This window comes from Penaeus monodon, chromosome 18 (assembly GCF_015228065.2).
Source record: "Penaeus monodon isolate SGIC_2016 chromosome 18, NSTDA_Pmon_1, whole genome shotgun sequence".
NCBI classification, from domain to species: domain Eukaryota; kingdom Metazoa; phylum Arthropoda; class Malacostraca; order Decapoda; family Penaeidae; genus Penaeus; species Penaeus monodon.
In genome coordinates, this window is record NC_051403.1 from 18,813,276 (window position 1) to 18,830,775 (window position 17,500).

The following is a 17,500-nucleotide window of genomic DNA, read 5'->3' on the forward strand; positions in this document are numbered from 1 at the left end:
GAGGAGAGAGAGGAGATGAGAGGAGAGGAGAGAGAGAGAGAGAGAGGAGAGAGAGAGAGAGAGAGAGAGAGAGAGAGAGAGAGAGAGAGAGAGAGAGAGAGAGAGAGAGAGAGAGAGACTGAGAGACAGAGAGAACACCACATCAAACGGGAAAAAGTAAAATGATATAAACACGTTACGAAGAGAAGAAAAAGAAGAGGAAAAACCGAACAAACGCAACCAGCCAACACGAATGACTAACACACGCGCGCAGCAGCAGGAGGAGGCCAGGTTACCTCAAGCACCAGGTGATGTTCTGGACCGCAGCAGCAACAGCAGCAGCAACAACAGTTTCGCTGAGCTTACCACCGTGTAGGAGTCAGATATCGCCTTCCCCTCCTCTCTCCTCCTCCTCCTACTCCTCTTCCTCCTCCTCCTACCTCCCCCTCTCTCCACCAACTCCTCTCACCTCTCCCTTCTCCCCTTCCTACTTCTCCTTCTCCTCCTTCTTCTTCTTCTCCCCTCCTACTCATCTCCTCTCCTTTCCCATCTCTCTCCTCCCTTCATTCCCTCTTCCCTCCTCTTTCCATCTCCCATCTCGTGCTCCTCCCTTTCCGCCATTCCTCTCCTTCCTCTCTTTCTCTTTCCTTCTCCTTTCTCTTTCCTTCTCCTTTCTCCTTCCTTCTCCTTTCTCCTTCCTTCTCCTTTCTCCTTCTCCTTCTCCTTTCTCTTTCCTTCTCCTGTCCTTCTCTTCTTTCTCCCATCCCTCTCCCTCTCCCTCTCCCTCTTCCTCTTCCTCTTCCTCCTCTTCCTCTTCTTCCTCTTCTTCCTCTTCTTCCTCTTCTTGTTCTTCTTCTTGTTCTTCTTCTTGTTCTTCCTCTTCCCCCTTTATTCACATTCGTCGCTAAGGTCGGTCGGCAAGGGGTTAAAGGCCTCGTTCTCGCCTTTATATTGACGCCCTGTCGCTGGCACTCTCCGACGTGCTCCTGTCCCCGAGGTGTGATAATGGAGGGCTCGGTTGGCAAATCAAGGAGGGGGGGGGGGAAGGAGAGGAAGGGGAGAGGGGAGGGAGAGGAAGGGGAGATGGGGTGATCAGGACAGGAGGAAGAGAGGGTTGGGGAAAGGAGAGAGAGAAAGAGAGAGAGAGGGCTGTAGGGAACGGAGAGATAGGGAAGGAACAGGAGAGGACTAAAGAAGAGAAGAGGAGAGGGGAGCGAGGAGAGAGGCGCGAAAAGAAGCAAACGAATCAGCAAACCAAAATTATATCCCAAACACCCAACGAAAAGGAGAAGGAAAAAAGGCACCAAGAGAGCCCCCTCCCCCCTCCCACCCCCACCTCCCACAGGAGGGCCATCCCGCACACCCGAACAGACCGAATCGAGAGCGCAGAAGAGGCCGCCCGTCTGCAGGAGTCGCACCACACCACTCATTCTCTCCCGACCGCACTGCTCAGACACCGCCGACCGCCGACCGCCGACCAACCCGACGCAAGTGAGAGAGACAACCTCAAGAAAGCGGCGAGGAAATGGGACTCGACGCATAATATTTGTCTTTTTCAAAATGTCCCTCTATCTGCTCATGCCCCTTGAAGTTGGAATAACCCTCTTTTATCTCCCATCTTATTTCCCAACAAACATTTCTATTTCTCCTCTGTTTCCGATAAACCTCTTTCTTTCCTTTTTTTTCCCGAACTGTATCTCGATCTTCAAGGGTATTGAGAATAGTCAAGGATATTTAAGGACATTTAAGGACAGTTATGGACATCTAGGCGCTTTGTGGAGATTGGAGGAGATTACACAAAATCGCTCTATCTGTTGCATATATCAGCATACCTCCCCCCAGGGCATCCCTAAAATACACAAAAAAAACTACGTCCATTTCATTCCACCCAGAACATCAAGCCAGACGCCCCAGATTGCAGCAGATATTGCCTTGCAGGACGTGCAATCGACAATCGAGGGTGACAGCTGCAATATCTATATATAAATAATCCACTCGGACTTGGCAAACGGGGCATAAACACGTCAACAATTCAATCGAACGCGACGGCTGTGACGAATAAACAGCGGGGAGATGAATTTGCCGGGACAGCTGGGGCGGGACGCAACGGGGGAGGGGGGGGGGGAGATCTTGGGAGGCCAGGTGGCAGGGGAGGGAGAGGGGAGACGTTGGAGGGAGAGGGAGAGGGAGAGGGAGAGGGAGAGGGAGAGGAGTGAAGATAAGAGAAAGAGAAGAGAGAGAATATGAGAAAGAAGAGAAGAAAGGAGAGAGAGAGAGAGAGAGGAGAAGGAGAAGTGAGGAGAGGAGCGAGGATAGGAAAGAGAGAAAAGAGAGGAAAAAAGAGAGAAGAGAGGAAGGGAAAGAGAGAGCAGAGAGATAAGAGAGAGAAAGAAAAAAGAAATGACGATCCGAGACGAGGAAAGAGACAGAAGAAACAGACAGACAACGAAAGAAAACAGGAAACAGAGATAAAAAAAAAAAAAAAACATGAAACGAAACAGGAGAAACTAAATCGAAATAAGTAGGAAGGAGAGGAGGAGAGAGGGAGGGAGCAGAGAATTCATCCACGAGGCAAGACACGACAATCCTCTTCTGCTGAGCTAGGGAGTCGACGCTGTATTATGACGCAGCAACAGTGACAAACCGTGCGTCGATGCTGCTGCCGGACAGCTCCCAGTACGCTCCCTCTTGCATGCAAATACGCAAGCGACAAAACACAAATCAAAGTAATTGTTCTTGCAACATCGTCAGTGCGCGACAATTAAAAAAACTTATGTCTAGACAGACGAATAAATAACCAAATGAATAAACATGTAAGTAAATAAAACATATAAATGAACAAGCAAAAAAGATAAATAAGAGAATATAGATAGATAGATAGATAGATAGATATACAGATAAAGATATACATATATAGACACATTGAGATAGACACACAAGCAGACAAACAAACAAACAAGGAATAAGTAACACACAAATACATCGATAAGCAAATCAAAATACCAAAAGCCCACTGCCCATCCTCCTCCTCCGCCCACTACCTACCACTATCCTCTCCCTCCGCCCTCCGCCCACCACCTACCCATCCGCCTACGCCCACCACCCATCCATCCTCCTCCGCCCACCTCCTCCGGCCCCGCGATCGTGAGCTACGCAACGCAACGACGGGGAAGGTTCCCACGCGGAGGAGCATCACCCCCCCCCCCCTCCGCCGCGCCTCGGAAGAATCCCTGGCGTCCCTCGAGCGTAGATAAACGCCGGCTGGATCCTCCTACCTGCAATCTCTCTCTCTCCTCTTTCCTCTCCTCTCCTATCCTATTATTTCCTGTTCTATCCATTCCTCTCCTGTGTTCTCCTCTCCTTTTCTATTCCTATCTCCCCTCCCTTTCATCTCTTCTCCCGTTTTCTCTTCTCCTCTCCTCTCCTCCTCTATTTTATTTTCTATTCCATTTCTATTCTATTTCAATTCCATGCTAATTCTATTCTTTCTCCTCTCCTCTTTTCTTACTGCCTCGTATTCTTTGTGCCTGACTGTGTGTATGTTTGTGTTTGTGGCGGCACCTGCCTGTTTAGTATGCATCTTATTAATACAAATTTTGTGCAGGGATGAGAGAACAATACGAGAGGGTGGGTGGGGAGGGAGAAGGGAGGGAGAAGGGCGGGAGGAGGGAGGAGGGAGGAGGGGGGAGGGGGAGGGAGGAGGGAGAGAGGAGGAGGAAGACGAGGAGGAGGAGGAGGAGGAGGAGGAGGAGGAGGAGGAGGAGGAGGAGGAGGAGGAGGAGGAGGAGGAGGAGGAGGAGGAGGAGGAGGAGGAGGAGGACGACGACGACGACGACAAATACGACAATTTACACAAACTAAAACGGTCAAGAAAAGAAAAAAATATATACTAAATCAGTGACTCGACCACAATAATTAAAAATCTCACCCCCTCTCCCCTGCATCCTCCGCACGAACCCACGCCCCCCCACCTTCCCCTTAAACCTCTTTCCTCTCTTTCCGGCGCCGCTAGTACAGGCATTGACGTCACCAACCAAAATAATAACCCTATTGACACCACTGGTCGCTTGTTTACATTCAGCTATACGAAGCCATTCGGAGATTTCAAAAGGAAAAGGCTGTGACAGGGGGGAGGGGAGGAGGGAAGGGAGAGGTGTGAGGGGGAGGAGGGAGGGAGGGAGGGAGGCGAAACAGAATGCTAGATTGGAGGGGGGGGGGGGGGCAGAGGGGGCAGGAGGATGTAAAGAATGACGAGAGAAGGATATAAGAGAAAGGGAGAAGGTTAGGAAGAGGAAGAGGGGGGGAGAGAGAGGGGGGGAGAGAGAGGGGGAGAGAGAGAGGGAGAGAGAAGGAGAATGAGGAGAGAGGGAGAGAGGAGAAGAATGAGGAGAGAGGGAGAGGAATGGAGAATGAGGAGAGGGGAGAGGAATGGAGAGGATTGGTAGTGGTATGTAAAGAATGGACGATGGAGGAATGTGGATGCAAGGGGAAGAAAGAGAATCAAAGGGGGGGGGGGGGGGAGAGGAGGAAAGAGAATACCAAGATGGGCGAGCGAACGTAAAGAAAGGGGAAAGACGGAGAAAGAGAATGAAAGATGGGGGGCGGGGGGGGGGAGAATAAAAAATAGATAGGGGAGACGAAAGTGCAAAGAGAATAAAAAAAGAGTTGGGAGGGAATAGCAGAAAAAAAATAATGTTAGAGCGAGAGCAAGAGAAGGCAAAGACGAAGAGAAAATGTTAAGATAGGTACAGCCCGAAAAGGGGAAGGGGAAGAAGGGGGGAGGGAGGGAAGGAAGGGAAGGAAGGAAGGAAGGAAGGAAGGAAGGAAGGAAGGAAGGAAGGAAGGAGGGAGGGCGAGGGGGAGGGAGAGGGAGAGGGAGGGAGGGAGGAGGGGAGAGAGAGAGGGAGGGAGGGAGGGAGGGGGGGAGAGAAAGAGAAAAAGAGGAAGAAGAGAAGAGGGGAAAGGGGAGAGAGAGAGGGGAGAGAAAAAAGAGAGGAGGAGAGAGGAGATGAGGAAGAGAGAGAGAGGGGGGAGAGAGAGAGAAGAAAAAGGGAGAGACGAAGAGAAAGGAAGAAGGGAGAGGGAGGAAGAGAGGAAGGAAGGAGGAAAGAAGGAAGAAAGAAAGGGAAGAAGAAGGAAGGAGGAGGAGAAGAAGAGGAAGAGAAGAGAGAGAGAGGAGGAGGAGAGGAGGAGAGAGAGAGGAGAAGAGAGAGAGAGAGAGAGAGAGAGAAAGGCGAGGGAAAAAAGGAGAAAGTACAACAGAGAAAGTGCACAGTCATCCCACACTTACAGACAGAAATGAAGGGGAAAAACGACAAACAACCAAACAAAACAAAAACCGAGCTCCTCTCCTCTCTTTTCCTTCCTCCTCCTTGCTCTCTTTTCTTATTTTCCCTTTCATTCTCTTGTTCTTCCTCATACCCCTATCCTTAGTCCTTTTCTCTTTCTCACATTCACTCTCTCGTTTTTATTCTTACCCTTATCCTTATTCCTTTTCTCATTCCCACATTCGCTCTCTTATTTCCTCTCCCCACATCCTCATTCCTCTTCCTATCCTCACTCCCCCCCCCCTCTTCCTTCGCATCCGCCAGGCCCCGCGCGAGCCGAGGACTCCCGCGAGGCGAGGGAGGCGCGCGCGCGGTGCCACGACGGACGCCCTCGCAGGATAACAAACAAGTCGCCGCCTTCCTGGAAAGACTTCCCCCTCCCCCTCCCCCAACCCCACATCCCGGCCCTCCCCTCCCCCTCCCCCAAGCACACACCCCGGACCTCCCCTCCCCCTCCCCCAACCCCACATCCCGGGCCCTCCCCTCCTCCCCAAAGCCCCTCTCCCCGCCACTTCCCCCGTTTCCTTTCCCTTTCCTTCTCCCCTTTCTTGTTTTTTTTTCCACTTTGCTTCTCCTTTTTCTTCTTATTCTTCTCACCTCTCTCCTTGGGCTCCTTTCCATCAATTTCTCTCACCCTCCCCTTCTTCTCCCTTACCCATAACTTCACTTTTATATATCTTCGTTTCACCTTCTCCTCCTCCTCCTCCTCCTCCTCCTACTCCTTCTCCTACTCCTACTCCTTCTCCTTCTTCCCCTTCTTCTCCTCCTCGAGAAAAAGAGGGCAACGGGGGCGATGCCACCTCCCCGAGCAAAAGCACGGTCCCGGCATCCCTCCCCCCCCTTTTCCCTATCCCCATCTCGCATAATCTCTCCCCCATCCCCAACCCTCTCCTTCCTATCACCCCCTATCTCCCTCCCCTACCCCATTACCCTTCCCAGCATCACCTCTCTCTGTCAGTCAGTCAGTCAGTCTGTCTGTCTGTCTGTCTGTCTGTCTGTCTGTCTGTCTGTCTGTCTGTCTGTCTGTCTGTCTGTCTGTCGTTCTGTCTCTGTCTCTCTCTCTCTCCCCATCATCACCTTCTCTCCCTCTCTCCCTCCACATCATCACCTTCTCTCCCTCTCCCCTCCCCATCATCACCTTCTCTCCCTCTCTCCCTCCTCATCATTACCTTCTCTCCACCAACCTCCAACATCCTTCTCACCCCTCCCATTCCCTCCCCCAAAATAAATAAAAAATATAGAATGCACAAACGAACGTGTAAACAAACAACGACACGAAAGAAAGCGGCGAAGGGCGGAGTGCGGGTGCCGTGCGTGCGTCTCCGGCCTCAGAGGTCTCCCGAAGCACCAGGGGGCCAATCCAGGCAAGGAATTAATTCATCTGTATTGCTTTCACAGGCAATCCTTATCGGAAAAAAAATATGTGTGGGTGGGAAACGTGTAGGGCGCCGTGCATATATATGTATATATATATGTATGTATATATATATATATATATGCATGTATATATATGCATGTATATATATGCATGTATATATATGCATGTATATATATGCATGTATATATATGCATGTATATATAGATATAGATATAGATATAGATATAGATATATAGATATAGATAGATAGATAGATATATATGTGTTGTGTGTGTGTGTGTGTGTGTGTGTGTGTGTGTGTGTGTGTGTGTGTGTGTGTGTGTGTGTTGTGTGTGTGTGTGTGCGTGTGTGTGCGTGTGTGTGCGTGTGTGTGTGTGTGTGTGTGTGTGTGTGTGTGTGTGTGTGTGTGTGTGTGTGTGTGTGTGTGTGTGTGTGTGTGTGTGTGTGAATGCGCACAGCCTGTGGTTGTACACCTGTGTGTGTGTAGAGCGCACTCGAATACGCACAAAAGAGAAAGAATCCGTGTCCATGCGTTTGTGCAGGCATGCATGTGTGTGTGCGTGCGTGCGTGCGTGCATGAATATGCCGTGTGAATGAACGCCACCGGATCACGTGTCTGCGCGAGCGCGCAATGACGCACGCACGACGCACGCACAGCCTCCGAGCGCCTCCACACGACCCCCCCCCACCCATCTCCCACACCCGCATGCCTTCCAGCGCCTAAAATTAGCCCCATAACTGGCAGAACGAGCCATCGTTACTCCGCTTATTCCATCGCGCCACAGATCCGTGTACTGCGGCGGAGGCGGCGCGGGAGGGCCTCAGCGCGATAGCCGGGCTGAATTGCAATTGCAGGGTGAAATTCATTTACTTTGTAAATGAGTCTTTGGAAATGTCTCAACAACTAGAATCTGGTAAACCTTTCAGTACGTAGATTTTGTTTTTTCTGTGCCTCCGCGCGCGCGCGTGTGCGTGTGCGCGCGCACGCTCGTGAACATTCCATTAACCAAATTCTTTATGGCATTTCATTACGTAAATTCTGATTGAAAACGACCCTGAACCAACGACCACGACACACTAAGTTCCGCCAGACAGCCCCAACCATACTAAACACCTTGCTGCTGACACTCATGGAAAGCTGATGTTCAACAGGTGTTCACAGCCTGAACGAACTCCGCTTCCACGCGATGCCTGACATCCACGGCAGTCAGCGCTTGATCAATAATAGCAAATGAACGGGAAGTAGAGCAGCTCACTGATTTTTTTTTTTTTTCTATATTTCATGCCTAGAATTCTTACCTTAAATCACATACTGAAATAAAGAATCAATGAAATAACAGGCAACTATGCTACGAATGTACTGATCGTATATTTCAATCATCCATTCAAATTGAAAGAGCTGCAATTACAGCGTAGAGCTTGCAAACATGACACAGAATTGATTACAAATAACCTTGAAAATTACTATAAACACGTGTACGTGTGTGCGTGCGCGTGCGTGCGTGTTTGTGCATTCGTGTGCGCGTGCGTATGTGCACGCCTCCATGTGCGTGCATGTGTGCGCGCGTGCGTTCTACAAATGCCGAAGTCTATAAACCCAACACAAATAAACAGAGAAACAAACCAACGAACAAACACAAAAAAGCGAAAGTATGCGGATCCGTCACATAATGCATGGAGAAAGAAAAAAACGCGCTGATGCCTAATTAAAACCTCACAAACTACCCTTTTATCCACAGCCTTTTCATCTGTTTTGCCCTTTGCCGTGCGATACCCTGCTTTGTATTTGCTCTTCGGAGATATCATCGCAAACGAGGGAGAGAGGGAGAGGGAGAGGGAGAGGGAGAGGGAGAGGGAGAGGGAGAGGGAGGAGGAGAGGGAGAGGAGAGGGAGAGGGAGAGGAGAGAGAGAGAGAGAGAGAGAGAGAGAGAGAGAGAGAGAGAGAGAGAGACAGAGAGAGAGAGAGAGAGAGAGAGAGAGAACAATAGGTGAAAGAACATTTACCTTCTTTCATTCAAGGATATTTAAAGATGCACAAAGATGAAATAAGGCAGAAAAAGACGTGGATTCTCTTTCAAACCGAGAGAGAGTGGGGGGAGGAGAGGAGAGAAAACTGTTGAAAGAACTTTTACTCTCTTTCACAGATATTTATAGCAAACACAAGATTCAGTGGGACCGAAAAATATTTCTTTTTTCGAAATCAAAGGAGAAAAAACACACAACACCGAGAGAACAGAGGGAGATGGCAACATGCCAAAAAACAAGAAACGGAAAAAAAGAGTAAGAAAGAGAAAATGAGTCACCGTCTGAGAAATGAGACAAAGGAGACACAGACACATAACAAGGAAACAGAAACTAGACACGAGAAACATTGAGACACAGAATAACAACCACTCAAGACATAAAATGAGCCAGGATAGTTTCGCAAACTTAAGTACAAGAGAATAAGCGAGAATAAAGACTGCAAGTGAAAGAGACGAAAGAGAAACAACCAAAAGAAAGTAATGCTGAAGATTTCCACAAAGGAATAGCTTAAGCCTACTCAATAACAACAGGAAACAAATAAGACAGACAGATAAAAGAAAATACTACGAAACAGTAAGATCGATATGACAACATATTCATACATAAATAAAAAACAAAGGGAGAGCATGGGGCAAGGGAGGTGGGAAGACGAGTGGAAGGGATGAGGTGGGGGGGAGGGGGGGTTGTAACTCTGACATCTGCATTCAAGAGACATCCTACAAGTACTGCAACGTAAGTGAAAGGCATTCTATGGCATCCACGTAGCAAAACAATGCTTCATGCTTAGTCTGACTTTAGAAGTTGCAGGTTAAAAAATTGATTCTTTTCTCTTCCATTTGGAGTGTGTTTTTTTCACTAACTCAGAGGAGTATATAATGTCAAAGTGAGTACGCTAACGGGAGTGTAAGCATAATTTCTCTCCCTAGACTATACATAATCACAATGCGATTATGATTACCATTAAATATATATATAATATAATCACACATTTAGTAACACTAATGAAAAATATATAGGTAAAATTTCCATATCAATCTGCTCATTAACCTGTCACATCATCACTTACCTTTTATAACCATCAATGGACATGCTACATGTAAGCAATGTCCACTTTACACTGACCAAAAAGAACGCAACACCCACGAAAGAAATTATTTCCAACTACAACTACACAACTCGACTTCCCAGAGCTAAGGTTTCCCCAAGGTTGAGAAAAAAAAGGTCAGTCCATTTACTGCTTCTCTCATCTCTTATTTACGTAAGTGCCTTTTCTTGCTGGAACTGGGAAATATTGTATTCTCAATTTCTCTTTTATTTTTTTTATTCATCATGTGTCAAAGTCACCAATCTCAAATAGACAGCTTAGCACCCAGCAACACAATTACACAACACTTTTGCCAAATCCGTTTTCCACAAATCTAGATCACCGTACATGGGAGAAATTCAAGGACTGCAGGTACATCAACCCCATGTTTTCTAATGCATGCCAATGAGAATATCCATGTATTGTAATCCTTCATAAAAGGTTTCATTAGCTGTATACATATTTTAAAATAATAGCACTGTCATCTAAAAATCTATTGAACAAGTTAAGTGTATTCTTATAAATAGAAGTAATTTCTGAACACTTAATATAATACCCATCATCTATAATGCCTGAGAACCCTCATGACTATACCAACCCTCTTCTTTTCTTCCTCTTGAAATCACCACACCATCACCATATAAACATTCAAGATTACAATCAATCTGAAAGGTATCTTAATAAATTTGGAAAGTTACTTTACCCAGCTGATAACTACAACAAATACAGAAAAAAAAAATTATATACTAAAAGAAAAAAAGGAAACAAAATAGAAAAAAAACAAAACACACACACACATCCACGCATATAGACAAGCACACGCGCTCACACACATTTACACCCTCACTCACTCACACATTCACTCACTCACACACACATACATTACTCCTCCACCAATCACACTCTTCACACACCACACACCACACATTCACCACACTCACCACTACACACACACACACACACACACACACACACACACACACACACACACACAAACACACACACACATATTTACACCCTCACTCACTCACACATTCACTCACTCTCTCTCTAAACTCTAATTCACCATCTTCCTTAACTCCTGGCTTTAAAAAATTGCAAAGGGAAGAGGCAGTATGTAATCCTATCTCAGTAACTGCAATCTCTGATACTTCTAACCTGTCTTGAAACTAAAAATCTCACCGGCTGTTTGCATGTCTTTTTTTATTCCCTCTTCATGCACCGATCGGTAAAATTAGCTCCAGACTAGTACTCTCTGATGTAGGGGTAAGCCTATTCATTCCAAACTTCAACCTAAATTACTTAATTGATGGTTTTCAAAAAAGTTTGCTTCTGTTCTATCTTCCATTCCATCACTGGTCAATTTTAGTAGAATCACAATGAAAACACAAATGATCAGACAGTTTTCTTGTATATCATGATTGTTTCAAACTGAAAATTAAGAAGTTGTAATACAAATAAAACTAGCAACTGAAACAATCATGTGATCATCATAATCCACATGTCTTCAGCACTTGAGCAAAGGCCAACACAAGGTAGTTCTCCAGTTTCACTGATTTCACTTAATTTAAGATCAAATACACTACCAATTTCATTAAAACTACATCGACAAATAACTAGAAACATATTGACCTCTTTCTTCTGTGTAGTTTTTCCTGCACTATATGTCTATCCAACAAGTAACTATACCATTATTTTGCTAGAAATATAATAAGAACAATCAAAGCTACTTGGCAAACTACACTTAACATAGTCACAAATTATCCATCCTCACATCACTTCACATGATAGTATAAGAACACCAGAACAAATCCTTAACTGATCAAAATTCTAAGACTATAGAATATTCCGAATCCACTTTGGCAATTCGGAACAATTTTCAAGAGCATATTGCTTATGTTCTTTTTAAATCCACCTGATACCATCTTATCAGTAAAGCAAACACTACAATCTTCAATTCAACCTGACAATGAAGCAGCAATCACTAATTCCCCTTCCGAGCTCTGGCAAATGCTAGAAATTTAAGACCATATATTCTGGTAGGAGAGAGCTTTGGCTAGTTCCTTATCTACTGACGAACCACCAGGTAGGTCTATAACCTTTATCTTACTTGATTATACAGGAGGTCTCTTGGCCATTACCACAAAGTCAATGTAGGTCAGATGCTTTGGTAAGAAAGGCCAACCTCCTTTTATCTTAAAATCACTTGAAAATTAATGACAATATACAATTTCATTGCTATTAATGAGACCATAGAATATATAAAAGAATAATTGCAAATGACCTAAAACTCAACATATTTATCGACCCTAAATTGTTCCGAGACCAGTACATGCTTGTAAAAATTCTAAAAACAATACACTACCACTGCTCATATTTTGCAACCAAATCAAAAGTTCTATTCTACTCTGAATATGAAGTTGTAGCACTATTCTTCCATCCAACTATGAATTATGATATGATATGTAAAAGACTCAATCCAAAATCTGCCAACTCAAAACACACCTTCAAGACTAATCTCATAGCACAGCATGAAATAGAGTAAATCTGTGTACTCTATACAAACTGAACATAATTGCCAACCCTAAATTAGTTCAAAGACCAAGTACGTGTTCGTAAAATATATAAAATAAAACAGCACACTACCACTGCTGATATTTTACACCAAATCAAAAGTTCTATTCCACTTAAGAGTATGAAGTTGTGGCTCTACTCTTCCTTCCAACTATTCTGTTAAGTAAAAGAAGCATTCCAAAATCTGATATAACACTTCAGAGTATGACTGCCCAGAAAAAATCACAATTATATCCATATAATCTAAAACTCATGAGTGATTCTATTAATATAAATAACCCAATAACATAATCAAAACAACCAATTTCCCCCCAAAAATTAGTGAATAAATAAATACACAAAACTAAAGGAATCTCCCCACAAATAGCATCCCGCACGTGACCTTTGACCTCAAGATATTCCTCTCCTCTGACACTCAATCTTTCCTTCTTCGCAATTAGATTTCCCTCATCCACTCACTTAATTCCACCCACGATCCTCTCCTCGTTCCTCTTCCTCCCATCTTTATCACTTATCCATCTCCATGCTTTCACTCGGGAGGGAAAAGAGGGCGTTGTAGGCCTATAAAACCACCCACTTCGACTCCAATAATTAGAGAATAAAAGAAACGGAGCTAACGAATCGACTAGAGAAAAGAGGGTGATAAAGAAGGCGAAGGGGGAGAGACAACGGAGGCGACCAAAGAACGGGAGTAGGGAGGAGAGGGAAAAATACTTCTCGTACTTTAATTAGAAGAAAAAATATTTACGAATCTCAAATACACCTGTTCTCTTACCTCTATCCGGCGGAGGGAAAGGAATTTAACTGTTCCTCATCACGAGACACTTGCGTAATGATTGACGAGGCATCCATTGAATCATTTGCTTCATAGAATAGCTAAGAGGAGAGTCCAGGGGCGCGACAAGAGGACATTTAAGAGCGGCGAGCGAGAGGAACCTTTTCCCACGAAACCAAAATGGCAGCTGGACTTCGGCCTCGCAGGTTCCAATAATACGCGGGAGGACGGGAGGGAGTGTAAACAAAACGGAATTTTCCCCCGATTTTCCAGCTAAGGAGGACGTTCGCGGGTTTATAGGAGTGATTGATTTTGTTCTTCGTTTTTGTAGAGGGACTGAGGGACGGACGATTCCGGGAATATCATTGTTGCTGTTGGTTTTAAAAGGCTTTGTGGATCTTTCACGAGAGTTTAAGGTTTCCCGTTTTCTATGATTTCAAGGACAAGATTTGGTTATTTGTTTGTTTGTTTGTTTGCCTTTGAGTTACCAGGAAGAAGCTTCTTTTGAGTAACAGGATTCCCGTTTATTATATAAATGGGTTAAAATGGGTGCATAGAGGATGATTACGTAAAAATAAAAGAAAAGAGAGGCTTTATTGTTTATTTTACCATAATTCTTCGCCTTCAAGGACAAGATTGGGTTACCAGGAAGAAACTCCTCTTCAGTAACCAGATACTTGATGATAAATAAATAGAAAGATGTGATAGAATAGGAACATATGATCATAAGAATAAACACCGAGCAGATATTTTGCTTATGATATCACAAGCTTTCTTTTTTTTTTCTATAACAATGGCGGGAGAGACACGGTGGAATTTCCTGCATCTCATAAATATTTTTCTAAGAGAAACCCGTACTCTTAGGTCTGCGTGTGAATTAAATAATAATATAAGCTGAGAAAAGCGAGTGAATATAACACGGATGAAAGGACAGTCAGCACTGATTTTTTAACACTGATAAGAGAGCCTTCAGTCTGCCAATAATTCAAATTCTCGCTTTTATCATCGACAAGATCAAAAAAGCCAGACACAAAGTAGGAAAAAAATAAGTTTACACTAATACCGAACTCTCGAATGATAGAAAGCGAGCGAAGAGTTTATAATGATGATAATATTAACAGTCGCCTAACGGTATTTATTCCCCCTCCCCCTTCCCCCACCCTCTTCCCTGCCCTCAAGCCATATAATTTGTACTGATATGATATTCCTCTTTTGAACAGGTCGCCATACTTGAGCTCTCTCTCTCTCTCTCTCTCTCTCTCTCTCTCTCTCTCTCTCTCTCTCTCTCTCTCTCTCTCTCTCTCTCTCTCTCTCTCTCTCTCTCTCTCTCTCTCTCTCTCTCTCTCTCTCTCTCTCTCGTTCTTCTCCTCTCTCTCTCTCTCTCTCTCCTCTCCTCTCTTCTCTCTCTCTCTCTCTCTCTCTCTCTCTCTCTCTCTCTCTCTCTCTCTCTCTCTCTCTCTCTCTCTCGTTCTTGTATAACACATCATGTCATCGAAATAAAACGTGAGGTTTTTTATTTCGCTAAGTGTGTGTGTGTGTCTAATGTGTTTTCTATTTACGCAGTACAACCTCAGCCGCTTTTGAACAAATATGTTGTTCATCTTGTCTCACGAACGCGTTTATCAGGTGATTCGTCTAAATAAACTTAATTTCTTAATCGCATTCGCGTGAAATCACTCAGTGGGCAAATAAATACATATATGGATTAATAAAGGAAATAAAAACAACAACAACAAAGGAACGAAAAAAGAAAAAAAGAAAAACAAATATGCGCTTTAAATACAAGTGAAATAGGTACAAAACTGACCTAAGTAACTTAAGTGAAGTGAAATTATAGGAAGAGTGTTTGTTATTGTCATTTCTTTTTCTTCGTAATTCTACAGATAAATCTTATCGTTATCTCTGAGGAGGTGAGATCACTCCTTCAATATAGTGTTGCACTTCTAAACTACGCGATACAAGTTACGTCTACAAGATGGCTGCCCTGCGGCTGCCGGTAACTACTCTACACCCATATCTGTATCTGTATCCTTAGCTAACCCCCCCACCACCACTCGCGTCTCGCTCTCTTCGTCTCTCTCTCTCTCTCTCTCTCTCTCTTTCTCTTTCTATCCACATACATGTATACGTATATATATATATATATATATATATATATATATATATATATATATATATATATATTATATATATATACTACACTATATTATTATTATTACTATTATTAACAACAATATTTATATATATACATATATTATTACTAACATGTTTTTGTATGTGTGTGTGTTTATATACTGTACACGTAAATATGTATGTATGTATGTACATATCTGTGTATGTAAACACACACACACAGATATGTGTGACTATATATACACATAAGTATGTATGTATGTATATATCTGCGTGTGTGTGTGTGTGTGTGTGTGTGTCATGATTATAGTGAATGGGTGTCCAATATATGTGCGTGTGTATGTATATATGTATATATAATATATAAATATATATATATATATATATATATATATATATATATATATATATATTATATATATATATATATATATTATATATTGTTGTGGTGTGTATACACACACGCGCGCGACACACAACACAACACACACACACACACACACAACCACACAGATATATATTATATATATATATATATATATATAATAATTCTATATGTATATTGTATGTACTGTATACATGACCGTAGATAGATACTGTATGTAAACTGTATAGAAATATAGAGTATAATATATATATACATATAGTATATATATATGAATATAGATAATATATATATATATATATATATATATATAGATATACAGTGTATATGTGTACATATAGTATGTATGTATGTGTCTGCATATGGCACACACACGCACCGGCGGAGAGACGGAAAAGTAGAAATCCATTCATATCTCTTTTGGCCTTATTATGAATCAAGTAATTAATTACCAACAGAAGTTCCTTCATAAAAAGAAACTTCATTGCACTGGTGAATGAACGGTTCCCCCTCCCCCACTCCAAACCCCCCTCCTTCCCTCTACCCCACTACCTACCCTCCCTTCCTCCTCCCACCTTCGCCAATCCCTCCCCTTCCCCCTCCTCCTCCTCCTCCCCCCTCCTCCTCCCTTCAACCTCCCACTCCCCCTCCTCCCCTCCTCCTCCTCCCCTCCCCTTACCCCTCCTCCTCCTACTACTTCCCTTCCCCCTGCTCCTCCTTCTCCTCCTCCCTCCCCTCCTCTCTCGTCTCCTACTCCTCCTCCCCTGCCTTCACTCCTCCTCCCTCTTTCCTTTCCCCTCCCCTTCCCCTACCCCCCCACGGTATATTTATCAGAGTAGCTTCAATTCCTTTGGACTTGAAAATACGTTAAAAGCAATAATAAAAATATACAGCTGATTCTTCTTACTTATTTGTTTGTTTAGTCTTATATAAATGTATGCATAAAATTGAGTGAAAACTTGCCATCGTCTAATGAAAGAGCACAGCCATCTCTTTATGGGATAGAGAATAAGTTAGCATTAAGATGTAATTATATACTTTGAATTTCAGAAAAAAAACTGACTCTCGACTCATCAATTGCGTAATATTATCACTTTCCCAATTAACACATACAAAAAAATTAAAGAAAGCAGATTGCTTATCTTAAAAAAAACATTTAATATATGCAACACAACTAAATCTTTATGCACTGACTAAGAGCCGTTAACATGAAGGTATAGTTACAAATAACCCTCCCCTTACACCTGTTGCAATCTGTATGCACGTTGCAGAGTGCTTGAGAGAACTGCTCCCCCTCTAGTGTGAATGCAACAACCCCCCCTCTTTCCCCGTCCCCCCTCTCTCTCTTTCCCCTTCCCTGCCCCCTTTCCCCTCCCTTCCCCTCCCCACCCCCTCAGCTCTTGGCCTGAATGATAGCTGTCATATTATGATGGCGGAGAATGAAGTCAAGCGGAAAAAATGCTTGTAAGAATGGAGGAAAGGAGGTGGAGGAGGTGGAGATGGAGGTGGAGGGGGGGTGGCGGTGGAGGTGGAGGAGAAGGACGAGGAGGAGGAACAGGATGAGGTGGTTTAAGAAATAGAAGAAGAAAAAAGGAGAATAAGAAGAACGAGAGAAGAGGTAATAAACACAACAAAGATACGAATAAGAACAAAAAACACGACACGAACTTACAGAAAAAAATGCAAACAATGAATTAGGCGCCAGACGAAACAATCCAATAGGATCAAGACAAAAACAAAGTGAGCGAACGTCTAAACAAAAAAAGAAAAAAAGAAAAGAAATGATAACAATAATTAAAAAAAATAATAAAAAAAAAAATAAAAACCTTTGAAAAAATCA

General features: G+C 43.6%; 1 protein-coding gene across 1 annotated transcript in view; it reads right to left on the minus strand.

The window, feature by feature from the left end:
- Nucleotides 1-13,335, minus strand: part of LOC119584309 (phosphatase Herzog-like) — a 70,535-nt gene extending 57,200 nt beyond the window's left edge. The window contains exon 1 of the mRNA XM_037932853.1: nt 13,143-13,335. The gene's annotated coding sequence lies outside the window, so the exon portion shown is untranslated. The remainder of the gene's footprint in view (nt 1-13,142) is intronic.
- Nucleotides 13,336-17,500: the final 4,165 nt, after the last annotated feature.